Consider the following 13779-nt stretch of genomic DNA (forward strand, 5'->3'; position numbering starts at 1 on the left):
GCTGGTTTTGGACAAAGTTTCCAGAAGGAAGAAAGACCCTATTTATCCAATTGGCAAAAGAAACTCTACACAGTCATTGGTATTGCAACAACTGGATATCTGTAAGGATAAATAATAAACCTCTACCTTTACTTTATGCCATACACAAAAATGAAATCCAATCTATCATAGTCTTAGTACAGAAGAAAACATAGAATACTATATGTGGAGCTTTCAAATACTCAAATATTTCTTATTTAAGGCACAGACATACAAGCTATGAAAGAGAAATCTTGTCCAATTGGACTTTATCATAACTAAAAATTTTTATTCCTCAAAAACAAGTACTAAAGAAAATGAAAAGACAGATTTAGAGGAAATATTTTCACTATATACATCTGTCAAAGGACCTATATATTCAGAATATGGAAAGAACTCATATAATTCGCTAGGTTGGCATGTAAAGAAATGCACAAAAATTCACTACACAAAGGAAATGGGCAATGATTACATGAGATGATGTCCAGTATCTTAGTCTTCAGGAAATGCCAATGAAGACTGCACTGAGATACCACTATATACCCAATAGAAAGCATATATATATATTTTTTTTAATTGTCATTCATTTACTAAGTTTTGGCCAAAATGGGGAACAACTGGAGATCTCATGCATTGTTGGTGGGTATGCAAAATAGTATGAACACCTTAGAATATTGTCTGACAGTTTATTTTAAAGGTACAGAAACACTTACTATAGGATCCAATAATTTAACTCTGTTGCATTTACCCAAAAGAGTGAAAACAGAAAAGACTTGGATACAAACATTCACTGCAGTTTCCTTCATAATAGCCCTAAAGTGAAAACAACTCAAATGTCTATTGACAGGCAAATGAAGAAGCTAACTGTGGTATATCCACAAATGGCATACTGCCTGGAAATAAAAAGGAACAAACTTCTGATGCATGTAACATGGAAGAATCTCAGACACATTCTACTGAGCCAAGGGAGACCGAGACAAAAAACAAAAATCGGACAAAAGAAAAATATTTCCACTTGATAAAAAGTAGAACTATCCTGAGCTTTATGGACCTCACAATCTAGGTTTCAAACTAATCGATTAAGAAGAAGAAATTGACATGCGCACAACTGAAGTGGAAAACAATACACAGCTCTCTTAGTGAGGGATAGAAGAGGACAAAATATTAAGAAGGGACTGATGAGGGGCGCCTGGGTGGCTCAGTGGTTTAAGCCTCTGCCTTCGGCTCAGGTCATGATCCCAGGGTCCTGGGATCGAGTCCCGCGTTGGGCTCTCTGCTTGGCGGGGAGCCTGCTTCCTCCTCTCTCTCTCTGCTTGCCTCTCTGCCTACTTGTGATCTCTCTCTGTCAAATAAATAAATAAAATCTTAAAAAAAAAAAGGGACTGATGATTCACATAACTGATAACATCCTTTTCAACATACATGTCATACTTCCAAATATCTGATTTTGCAACAAGTCATAAAGAAAAGTCATAAATCATATAACATACAATTATATTCCCTGGCAGAGGCCAGAAACTTAGATGGTAACATTAAAAATTACAGTAAACATTGGGGAGGGTATGTGCTATGGTGAGTGCTGTGGAGTGTGTAAACCTGGTGATTCACATACCTGTACCCCTGGGGATAAAAATATATGTTTATAAAAAAATAAGAAATAAATTTTAAAAAAATTTAAAAATTAGAGTAAAAAGTGAAAATAAACCCAAGAACTACAAAATGCAATATACAACATTTCAACTTCCCTACTTTATACTAGAAAATACCCAGAGCTAAGTAACTAATTCCATTAAACAATGTAATTTTTAGCCTCTGTAAGTTGGAGATAAAAGTAGCTGAATCATTTCAGAGCCATTCTATAATTTCGTTTAAGTGATGATCTCTCATCTGTTGTGTGCAACTACTTCGGACAGAATCTAATGGCCACAAAAAGGTTATAATAGTAATAATGCAGTTTCATAAACCTAGCTTCTAAAAATGTTCTTTATTGTATGAGATAGGAAATCCTAAAACTTGAAATGATTTTATTGAGATAGTATATAGTACATTTGGTAAGGTCACAAAATGTAAGATCATAGAGAAATGAGAGTTTTGGAGGGGAGAGGGTGGGTGAGTGGGAGAGTGGGTGTCTTGGGTGAGCCTGGTGGTGGGTATTAAGGAGGGCACATATTGCATGGAGCTCTTGGTGTGGTGCATAAACAATGAATAAACAATGAACCTTGGAAATGGAAAAAAAATTAAATTAAGACGTTAATATATACATATACATATGTATGTGTACACACACACACAAAAATACATAACTAGGAACATGGTAAATAATAAGCACTCAATTTAATTTGTAGCTTTTATTAGTGTTGTTAATACAAACACTTTGTCCTATACCATTAGAATTCACCATGTTGAAAATTTGCTCAATTGGCCAATATGTTAATGTCACCATATTTATCCAGTCTTCAAAAGCTAGAATCTTCATGCGTACTTCCTTCTTTCTAACATCCACATCTAATTGTCACACTCTAAAGTTTTCCCCTTCAGCATGCTAGCTCTTCAATAACACTTGCCTGAATTTTTTTCAGCTGTCTCCTAAATAGCCTACCTGTCTGGACCATCTCTCTTCCCATCAGTTCTTTGATAGAGCAGTCTTTCTAAAAACAAAAATTAAATCACATGATTAACTCTGATTTTCTTAGATTATAGCTCTACTATCTAGAAATCCAAAGTCCTGACCTGACAAAGGTGGTTACCAATCTGGTCTTTGTTTTGCTATCCTCATCACCTGTCATTCTTTCCTAAGAACTTTGAGCATTTGAATAGTACACTATGTCACCTGTTCCCTCTGCTAAAAGTCTCCTACTTATCCATCAAACCCCAGCATGGACAATGTCACCTCTAGGACACTTTCCCTCAAGGCCTAAGGCATTCACTTTGTTGTTTTATTTCTACCTGCATGATAGCACTTATAGTCTATTAAAGTAATTTATTTCTGACCTTATTTCCTTAGCTACTTGACTGTGAGCTCCCTGAAGGCTAGTATAGAAAAACTCTTATCTAGTAAGGGTGCTTCCCTCAGGGTGGGCAGCCATTGAGTAAATAAATGACATTTTTGCAGGAAAATGCAAGATCTCAGAAATAAAACATATACATTGTTACAACTACCAAAAGAGGAGCATATTTATTCCTCAACTCCATTCTTCATGTTATAAGTTAAAGCAAACCCATAGAATTGTATTTATTTTTAATACATTTGCATACATGATCTATAAATACAGTAAGTAGAGAGTATTTCTATCAGGCACAGCATCATACATGGTGTTTGTGATTCAATCATAAAATTACATACAGAAACTTTGAAGCCAACTGACAGAAAAAGGTATCAAGGTGGATATCCATGAATACAGACCAAAATTTCATTTTTAACCCTTGTATTTTTTTAGATTTTCTAAAATGCACATATTTAACTTTCTAACAACTATGTATTGAACAAACAAACAAGAAAATACTCTGAAAAGCCATGGTTATCCAAAAGTTTAAGATGATTAAATCTCTTAATTATAGAGAATGTATCTCAGAAATCTGCTGAAGACCATGCTTATAGAAATTAATTTTTCCCCCAAAACGGAAGGGTTAGTTTTAATGAAGGAGGAAAAAAGCAACCAAAACCAAAGATACACAATTGCAAAATGAAGTGGACAACTGAAGCTTGGTTGGTCTTTAGTTATCCAGGTGTTTCAGGCTCAGGTGCTTTGGGGGGCCTCACAAGCCTCAAATTAGTGCCACAATCCTGTTCTTTGCTTTGTGTTTATATGCACATAATACTAACAATGCTGTTTGGCAACACATAAAAAACTCTTTCATTAATAAACTCATTAATAAAAAGACAACCGAATTAAAAATGCTCTAAGTTTTAAATAGAACCTTTCCCCCAAAAGATACAACTGGCAGGTAAACACATGAAAAGATGATCAATGTCATAATGAAATGAGAAGCAAAAAGAGTCGCCTCTTCATGCTGGCTGAGGCAGATATAGTCAAAAAGCCAGAAAATCACAAGGGTGCTTAAGGGCATGGTAAAAGCGGAGCTCTTCCATGTTGCTGGCGGGAGTGTATGACAGTACAGCTGTGCTGGAAAACAGTTCGGCAGCTCCTCAATGAGCTAAACAGAGGATTATCACAGGGCCCAACAATTCCACCACAGGTCTATACCCAAGAGAAATAAAACATATGTCCACACAAAAACTTGTATGTGGATTTTCACAGCAGCATTATTCATAATAGCTACAAAGTGGAAATTATCCAAATGCCCATGAACCGATCAGCAAATAAACCAAATGTGGTGTATCTACCACCTAATGAAATCTTATTTTACAATTGAAAGTAATGAAGGACTAATGTAAGGTACAACACGGAAGAACCATGAAAACGTTACACCAACTGGAAGAAGCCAGTCAAAAAAGACCACCCGTGCATGACTGTGTTTATACAAAATGTCTAGAAGAGCTGAAGCCATAGGAACCAAAAAGAGAAGAGTGGCTGCTTAGAACTGCACATGGGGAAGAAGGGACATGCGAGACAAAGCGGAAGGACAGCTAATGGCTATGGGTTTCCTCTAGGAGGGATGATAACTCTCTAAGTCTATGGTAATAGGGGGCGCCGGGATGGCTTCAGTTAGTTAAGCGTTGGACTCTTGGTTTCGGCTCGGGTCATGATCTTGCAGTACTGGGGTAGAGCCTTATGTCCTGTCAGGCTCCCTGCGCAGCAGGAAGTCTGCTTCAGATCCCATCTTCCTCTCCCTCTGCTCCTCCCATCACTTGTGCCAAGGCTCTCAACTTAAATAAATAAATAAAATCTTAAAAGAAGATGACTGTGGGAATAGTGGCACAATTCTGTGACTATACTAAAAATAATTGAATTGTATACTTGCAATATTTTTTTGAGATTTTATTTATTTATTTGACAGAGAGAGAGATCACAAGTAGACAGAGAAGCAGACAGAGAGAGAGGGGGAAGCAGGCTCCTGTTTAGCAGAGATTCCTGATGTGGGGCTAAATCTCAGGACCCTGATACCGTGACCTGAGCCGAAGGCAGAGTTTTAACCCACTGAGCCACCCAGGTGCTCCTGAATTGTATACTTTAAGTGGATGAATTCTATGGCATAAACTGTATCTCAGTAAAACTGTTTAAAGAAAGGAAGAATGCCATCTGGCCCCCTTTCCAACAAAATACATGATCTGGGAAGTGAGCATTTTCATTTGCAAATGGAAACAGTATGTGTTCCCCTCTGTCCACCTCTAGCTGTAAGAGGACATAAAAAGTACATGGCAAAAACATTCTAGAAATCTAGTTCAGTAAAGTGAAGATGACTGTTGGTTATCTATTGATGCCTAACAAATACCCCCAAACATAGCAGCTTAAAACAAGCACGTATTGTCTCACACAGTTTGTACTGGTCAGGAAAGAGTGAGTGGCTTAGCTGGCTAGTCCTGGCTCAGATCCCTTAGGAGGCTGCAGTCAAGTTGGGGCTGCAATCGCTGAAAACTTGGCTGGGGTTGGAATACCGGATTCCAAGCTCAGTCATATGGCTGCAGGTTGGAGGCTTCAGTTCCTCCCCTATCGGCCTCTACATAGGACTGTTCAGGACACTGTTTCCCACAGAACGAGAGATCAGAGAGACAGAGTATGACAACAATTAAGTCAGAAGCTCGGCCTTAATCTTACAAGTGATACACCATCACTTTTGCAATATTCTACTGGTTACACAGATCAGTTCTGATCAGTGTGGGAAGGCATTGGACAAGAGTGTGACTACCAGGAGGTGGGAATCACTAGGGTCATTATGGAGGCCAGCTACCAAAATAACGGAACCTAAAGATCCCAAACAAGTGAATGCTTGACCTTTTCAATGAAAGGATAGATGGGATTCGGAGTCCTTAGTAGGACCACAGACACACTCCTGGGGATGCAAGCCTTGTGATAAAAAGTTTTGCAAGGAACAGTCATGCCATTTTCTGTTCTCCATGTGATGAAGCTACAATTCGTATAAAACAAAACTGAGAAGTTGACGACTGATGGGAGAAGTACATAAATGATGTGGTCAAACTCACTCTCCCCTCCTCCCTACCACTGACAGATGAGCAAACAGCCCTTGTTGCAGAAAGGCTGGGTGACTCTACCAAGGTCAAACGCTGATTGAACAGGAACAAGATCCGATTCTCTGTGTCCTCTCAATACACCAGAAGCTATACATCAGAGAACCAGTGGCAGGAACTCATAGTACAGATGATATTGTATACACGTGAGCATTACATCACATGCATTAAATGGCCAGTCACTCCAGAAATGATACTTCTTTTTGTGGTTTTCTGATACTGGCTTTGTTACTTTCCCAGGCAGTAGTGGACTCTTACCCTTATTTCCACTCCAACTGAGAGCTGTCCTACTTAGCTGGAAGTGAAACGACTCACTCTTTCAGCTCAGTGAATATTACAGAGTCTCTGTTCTATACCCACTACTGAACATGGAGATGTGAAGAACAGAAGACATGGTTCCTTCACTCACAAAGCAGATAGTCAGGTTGATAAAACAAGACCTAAACATGGAACGCTAAGAAAATGATGCCCCATGTGACAGGGCAGAGCAAGGATTTATGTATTTCAACAGTTTTATTTAATAAAAATCTTACATAATACTTACAGTGATCCAGATACATTATATTATCAATTCTCTGAAGTCCCTATGAGCTTATACTCATTTTATAGATGAGGAAAGCAGGCCCTGCAGAGGTTAAAGAACTTGTCAAAGTTCTCTGTCTTGTTAAGAAGCAGGGCCAGATTTTACCCTGGTAGGATGGCTACAAGGTTTATATTTTCTTAACCAACATTCTATGAATCTTCTTCATCATAGGGACAATTATTCTCCCATCTACCTCCTAAGTCCTTTTTCAGGGTTTGAGGGAAGGTCAGCAATGGAATTTTAAAGCTCCTCTGAGGAATCCTAGCTTTCAAGGGGCACAGGGGAAGGGAGGATCTAGTCCCATAGAGTAAGGATGTTTGGGGACAGTGGCCATCCCTGTGGAGAGGGGTGTGGAAGGGGAAGTAAATATCACTATTGAGGCAGTCAGTGCTTTCCTGGTGCCAATATGAAAGATGAAACTGAATCATAACTGTAGTTAGGAAATTAAGCTATAGTTGCAAAGAAGAAATTAAATGGATACATTGATCTGCAAGTGCAAAAATAAATTAATTTGACTATCAATATCCACTAGAAAGTGGAGATTCTTAATATAATCTTCTAATGATGCCTTCACAGCATCATGACATAGGAAAACAGCACAACATACCAGGAACAGATATATCAGATTATTTTTCAAGAAGATGAAAAGTAGTTTGAAAAGAATAAGGTGACCTGTGGGTCTGAAAGCATTTTTCCTTACAAAAAAAGCAGTAACTTCTATTTTGGTAAAAATTTGCCAACTTTGTCATGTCATAAAGCAATCGGTATCTCTTTCCATTGCAATCAAATTTTACACCTTTGGAAAATGTCCTTCACAAGGAAAGGCCTTGCAGGCCACTGGCAATCTTCATGTATCTAATCCTACTTAGTGTTCTTCTCATCACACACCCTGAATTATCTATGTGTCTCTCCATGAAAACCAATGGATGCATGGTCCCTAATTGTAGAAAGAGGCCTCCTGCAGAGCCGGCTGGCACAGAGTACAAGGCTGCACAATGATGAGCATCCACACAGGTTTTCTTCTAAGACAATGTGTCTATGTAGTTTATTTGTGACTTTGAAAAGCTATTAAGGATTTTTAAATAATTCCTCTAAAATTCAAAATTTTTTTTTTCAAAATCTTGTACAAAGAAACTGTATAATGATACAGAAGGTATACAGAGTTCCAAAAGAAAGTCTAGTAACTAACCATTCCTGTAAATTATATCTAACTGTTACCATAACTGTCTTAGGCTCCTCGGTATGAGAATGGCCTTTTTGAGGTCATTCAATTCATTCCAGTTATCATGTCTGGGAATTTCACACTGAATAATCACAAGTGGAGGTGGTTTTTCATTCTGTTATGAAAGTAGACGTGGCCACTCTTCTTAGTAAAACACTCCAGGGTACAAATGCACTCTACTCCTTGCATATGGAAGGATGATGTATTATCAGCTACATTAGATGAGTATTAAAGTTGTAATGCTAACATAACGTAGAAGAAAAGGAAATGGGGTAATGAGAAGTGTATAGAACACAATATGGGATATTCTAGGTAAGGTAATGTTAGTGTATGTGCTTTTGTGTGGTGTGTGTGTGTGTGTGTGTGTGTGTGTGTGTGTGTGTAGTCATACACGACAGGAGTGATCAGGCCAAAAGGAAGCAGAAGCCAGCCAGCAAACAGCTGCTTGTCCTAGATATCCAACACGTTCCGATGTGGCTCACTCATCTTAGCATCCTTATCCCAAAGTGGCCAATTCTATATGTGTCTCATCTTGATTCATAGCTTTGGCACATATGGCTCTCCTAGAGACCCTATTCTGGAGGGGTCAAGCAAATCACGTCAATCCCCTTGTCTTAGCACCTTATTTCCCAGAATCATTCCACACATACTTTGAACTTCTGCTTAGGGAGATCTGAGGAGTTGACAGGGTCTACCAAGAATAAATACCAGATGTCCTGAGTCAATATTGCATCAGGCCAGATCCAGAAATATAATTATCTTTTAAAATAAATTTAATATTAGAGGGGCGCCTGGGTGGCTCAGTGGGTTAAAGCCTCTGCCTTCGGCTCAGGTCATGATCCCAGGTTCCTGGGATCGAGCCCCGCATCAGGCTCTCTGCTCAGCAGGGAGCCTGCTTCCTCCTCTCTCTCTGCCTGCCTCTCTGCCTGCTTGTGATCTCTCTCTCTCTGTCAAATAAATAAAAAAAAATTAATATTAGAGTTCAGTTTAGCTTCTAGATTGCATCTTTCATCCTTTTTAATTTCTAATTTGCCCCGGGGCTCAGACAGTTTTCCTATGAGCGTTCTATTTACTTCTACTTCTGTTATTACTACTGCTACTACTAGCACTACTACTACTACTACTACTACTACTAACAATAACCTTCATACACAGAGCACTGATCACATGCTGGTGATTCCACTAAGGAATTTTCATATGGAAGACCCACTGAGCCTTCCTTACCATATTAAGAGATAGCTAAGTATCCCTGGTTTAGAACCTTACAATATCATAAAGCTAGTAAGGACCAGTATCACGAGTCACACGTGGCAATCTGGCTCAAGAATCCATGCTCTCACACTCTAGACCATAGTCCTTCTGTTTGAACGATTCAAAGAATACACCATCAAAACCAGAGGACTGTCATTTCCAATCCCATCTCTAAGTCTATTAATCAAGCATGTGACCTAGAGACAATCTTTGACTCAATGTTCATCACATAAGAAGCCAGGCTCAATGATTTTCTTCTGGTTACACAATGCTATAATGATGAAGTAGGGACTCTTCACTAACAAATTTGACTTTGCTGGATGAGTCAGGAGGTTTAAGGCCTGAAAATGAAATGTATCTCAGGGAAGGAAAGAGGCAACGAATAATAACAAAGTCAATCTTCTAAGAATTTTCCCACTTTGTATTTTGTGATGCAAGCATTAGATTTAAACCTTACAGAGGAAACCACTGAGACTCAGAGATTAGGTGATTTTTCCAAGGTCACACAAAGGATGGACAGCGGGCATGGGAATGCAGCTAAAGCCCCAGCACTTCCTGTGACACCACAATGCTTCCCTGCCTGTCCTCTTAGCAGCAGGGAGGAGCAGGGAGGCTAGATCAAAAAGGGAAACTATTTAAGTCTCTAGCATAAAGTCTTGCAAAGAGCACACACACAATCAAGTAATTTGGATGTGGGGATGGTAATAGGTGAATATCAACTGAAAAGTGCTAACAGATGGCAACTTCAAACAAAAGCAGAGACATTTCTCTGTAACTTCTACAGGGTGGTACCTATCAAAACAAAACAAGTGATTTTCTGGGGGAAAACTTTGTATGACTTGAATCTCTGTATGATTTGAATCTGTATAACTTGAATCTCGCCCTGAGTAAACAGTGAAGAAATACGATGAGAATGTCAATAAATGTGGTATTTCTAGATCAGATATATGAGTTCGTGGGGTATTTTGCTGCATGAAAAAAACTTCCTAACAATAACTCAGAGTCACTTTGTCAAAAGGACTCTGCCTTTCTCTCTAGCCAGAATTCACCAATAATACCGATGAACAAGGAAAGTCTCTCATGTGTTGACTACCTACAGGAGGGTAGGAAAGGCAGAAACTTAAGAAACTACTAAATTGTGCAAACTTACTAAGATCTGTTCTGGTCTGGAAATGGACTCACTTATTCAGTCACTAATTCAGCCAACAAATCATAATTGAACACAAGTTATGTACAAAATGTCATTTTAAGTGACAGGGACCCACCAGTGAGCATGGCGTAGATGGTGATGTCAAATCAGGGGCAGGAGTGCTTACAATGAAATGCTCTAGAAGCCTGGATGTTATCTCTAATGGGTTAGAGGCGCACCTGAAGGAAGTGACAGCTGAGCCAACGTGAGAGTACAGTATTCCCAGGACACTGCAAGTAATTAAGAATGACTAGGATTCAGAGTATGCGTAAGGAAGTCTATGCACTTATTTTCACAAATCATAATTATGTAGCCACAGAACTGGAGGTAGAAGGGTTTTATGACATGATAAGTTCTACACACTCTCATTTTATGTTTAGGGAAACTAATCCCTCTCATTAGGTGCCCAGTATTTTACTGAGGACGCTAGCACATGAAGTGAGGCTGTTCTCAAAGACAGAACTGAAGCCGTTACATTTGAGAGTAAAAAGAGCTGAATGCAGCCACATTGGAGAACCACGATGACACTTAACTAAAATAATTACTTACAGAAATCACCTCTAGCTGAACTGAAATGTATCCACATACAAAAAAGAAAAGTTAAAGATCTATAAATGACCACTCCTTATGTACTGTAAAGGCTAATCGAAGAACACTGGAGATAACACTTCAACACAGTTAACTCACCAATCAACCTAAGTCTTCCTGTCTTTTAAAACTAGCTGCTGGTGGGTATTAAGGAGGACAGGTGTTTCATGGAACATGGGGTGTGATGCATAAACAATGAATCTTGGTAAGTGGAAAAATAAAGTTAAAAAAATTAAATACAAAAAATAAACAAACATACTGTCTTATTAAAAACATAAATAAAATGAGATCTTATTCGTTACATTCAATAAAAATTGAGGTGCAACAGCTATCAAATGAAGTGATTCTTATAAATCCCATGTGCATGTTTGCTAAACCTTGGACAATAATTTTACCATCATTAATTACTAAGCAACGCATTACTGGGAAACATTAGAAAGAGCAATACCCTGTCACAAAGCCAAAATTAAGTAACATACAGTACAAGAAATATGCAATGTTATGGTGACTGTGCAGGGTCATAGGGAAGTTCTACTTTTAATTTCTTAAGGAATCTCCACACTGTTCTCCAAAGTGGCTGCACCAACTTGCATTCCCACCAACAGTGTAAGCGGGTTGCCCATTCTCCACATCCTCTCCAACACACGTTGTTTCCTGTCTTGCTAATTTTGGCCACTCTTTCTGGTGTAAGATGGTATCTCAATGTGGTTTTAATTTCAATCTCCTGATGGCTATTGATGATGAACATTTTATGTGTCTGATGGCCATTTGTATGTCTTCATTGGAGAAGTGTCTGTTCATATCTTCTGCCCATTTTTTTGATATAATTATATGTTTTGTGCGTGTTGAGTTTGAGGAGTTCTTTATAGATCCTAGATATCAACCTTTTGTCTGTACTGTCATTTGCAAATATCTTCTCCCATTCTGTGGGTTACCTCTTTGTTTTGTTGATGAAGGTCAAAATTTCATTTTCGTTTTTGTTTCCTTTGCCTTTGGAGACATAACTTGAAAGAAGTTTCTGTGGCTGATATCAAAGAGGTTACTGCCTATGTTCTCCTCTAGGTTTCTGATGGATTCCTGTCTCACACTAAGGTCTTTTATCCATTTCGAGTTTATCTTTGAGTACAGTGTAAGAGAATGATCTAGTATCATTTTCTACATATAGCTGTCCAGTTTTCACAGCACCATTGATTGAAGAGACTGTCTTTTTTTCCACTGGATATCTTTTCCTGCTTTGTCAAAGATTATTTGAACACAGAGTTGAGGGTCCATATCTGGGTTCTCTACTCTGTTCCACTGTCTATGTGTCTGTTTCTACAACAGTACCATGCTGTCTTGGTGATCACAGCTTTGTAGGAAAGCTTGAAATCAGGCAATGTGAGGCTGCCAATTTATTTTGTTTTTCAACATTTTCTTAGCAATTTGGGGTCTCTTCTGATTCCATATAAGTTTTAGGATTATTTGCTCCACCTCTTTGAAAAATACCGGTGGAATTTTGATCGGAATGACATTAAAAGTACAGATTGCTCTAGGCAGTATAGACATTTTAACAATGTTTATTCTTCCAATCCAAGAGCATGGAATGGTCATCCATCTTTTTGTGTCTTCTTTAATTTCTTTCATGAGTGTTCTGTAGTTCCTCGAGTAAAGATCCTTTACTTCTTTGGTGAGGTTTATTCCCAGGTATCTTATGGTTCTTGGTGCTATAGTAAATTGAATCGATTCTCTAATTTCCCTTTCTGTATTTTCATTGTTAGTGTATAAGAAAGCCACTGATTTCTGTCCATTGACTTTGTATCCTGCCACGTTACTGAATTGCTGTATGAGTTCTAGTAGTTTGGGGGTGGAGTCTTTGGGGTATTTCATATCAAGAATCATGTCATCTGTGAAGAGAGAGAGTTTGGCATCTTCCTTGCCAATTTGGATACCTTTTATTTCTCTTTGTTGTCTGATTGCCATTGCTAGGACTTCTAATACTATGTTGAACAAGAGTGGTGAGAGTGGACATCCTTGTCGTGTTCCTGATCTCAACTGGAAGACTGTGAGCTTTTTCCCATTGAGGATGATATTTGCTGTGAGTCTTTCATAGATAGATTTTATGAAGTTCAGGAATGTTCCCTCTATCCCTATACTTTGAAGCGTTTTAATCAGGAACAGATTCTGGATTATGTCAAATTCTTTTTCTGCATCAATTGAGAGGACCATGTGGTTCCCTATGACCCTGCAATTGCACTACTGGGTATTTACCCCAAAGATACAGATGTAGTGAAAAGAAGGGCCATCTGTACCCCAATGTTTATAGCAGTAATGGCCATGGTCACCAAACTGTGGAAAGAAACAAGATGCCCTTCAATGGATGAATGGATAAGGAAGATGTGGTCCATATACACGATGGAGTATTATGCCTCCATCACAAATGATGAATACGGAACTTTTGTATCAATATGGACAGGACTGGAAGAGATTATGCTGACTGAAATAAGTCAAGCAGAGAGAGTCAAGTATCATATGGTTTCACTTATTTGTGGAAAATAACAAATAACATGGAGGACATGGGGAGATGGAAAGGAGAAGGGAGTTGAGGGAAATTGGAGGGGGGAGATGAACCATGAGAGACTATGGACGCTGAAAAACAACCTGAGGGTTTTGAAGGGACGGAGTGGGTGAGAGGTTGGGGGAGCCAGGTGGTGTGTATTATGCAGGGCTCATATTGCATGGAACACTGGGTGTGGTGCAAAAACAATGAATTCTGTTATGCTGAAAAGAAAGAAAAAAAAGAA

Source organism: Meles meles, unplaced genomic scaffold (assembly GCF_922984935.1).
Source record: "Meles meles unplaced genomic scaffold, mMelMel3.1 paternal haplotype, whole genome shotgun sequence".
In the NCBI taxonomy this organism is placed as follows: Eukaryota; Metazoa; Chordata; class Mammalia; order Carnivora; family Mustelidae; genus Meles; species Meles meles.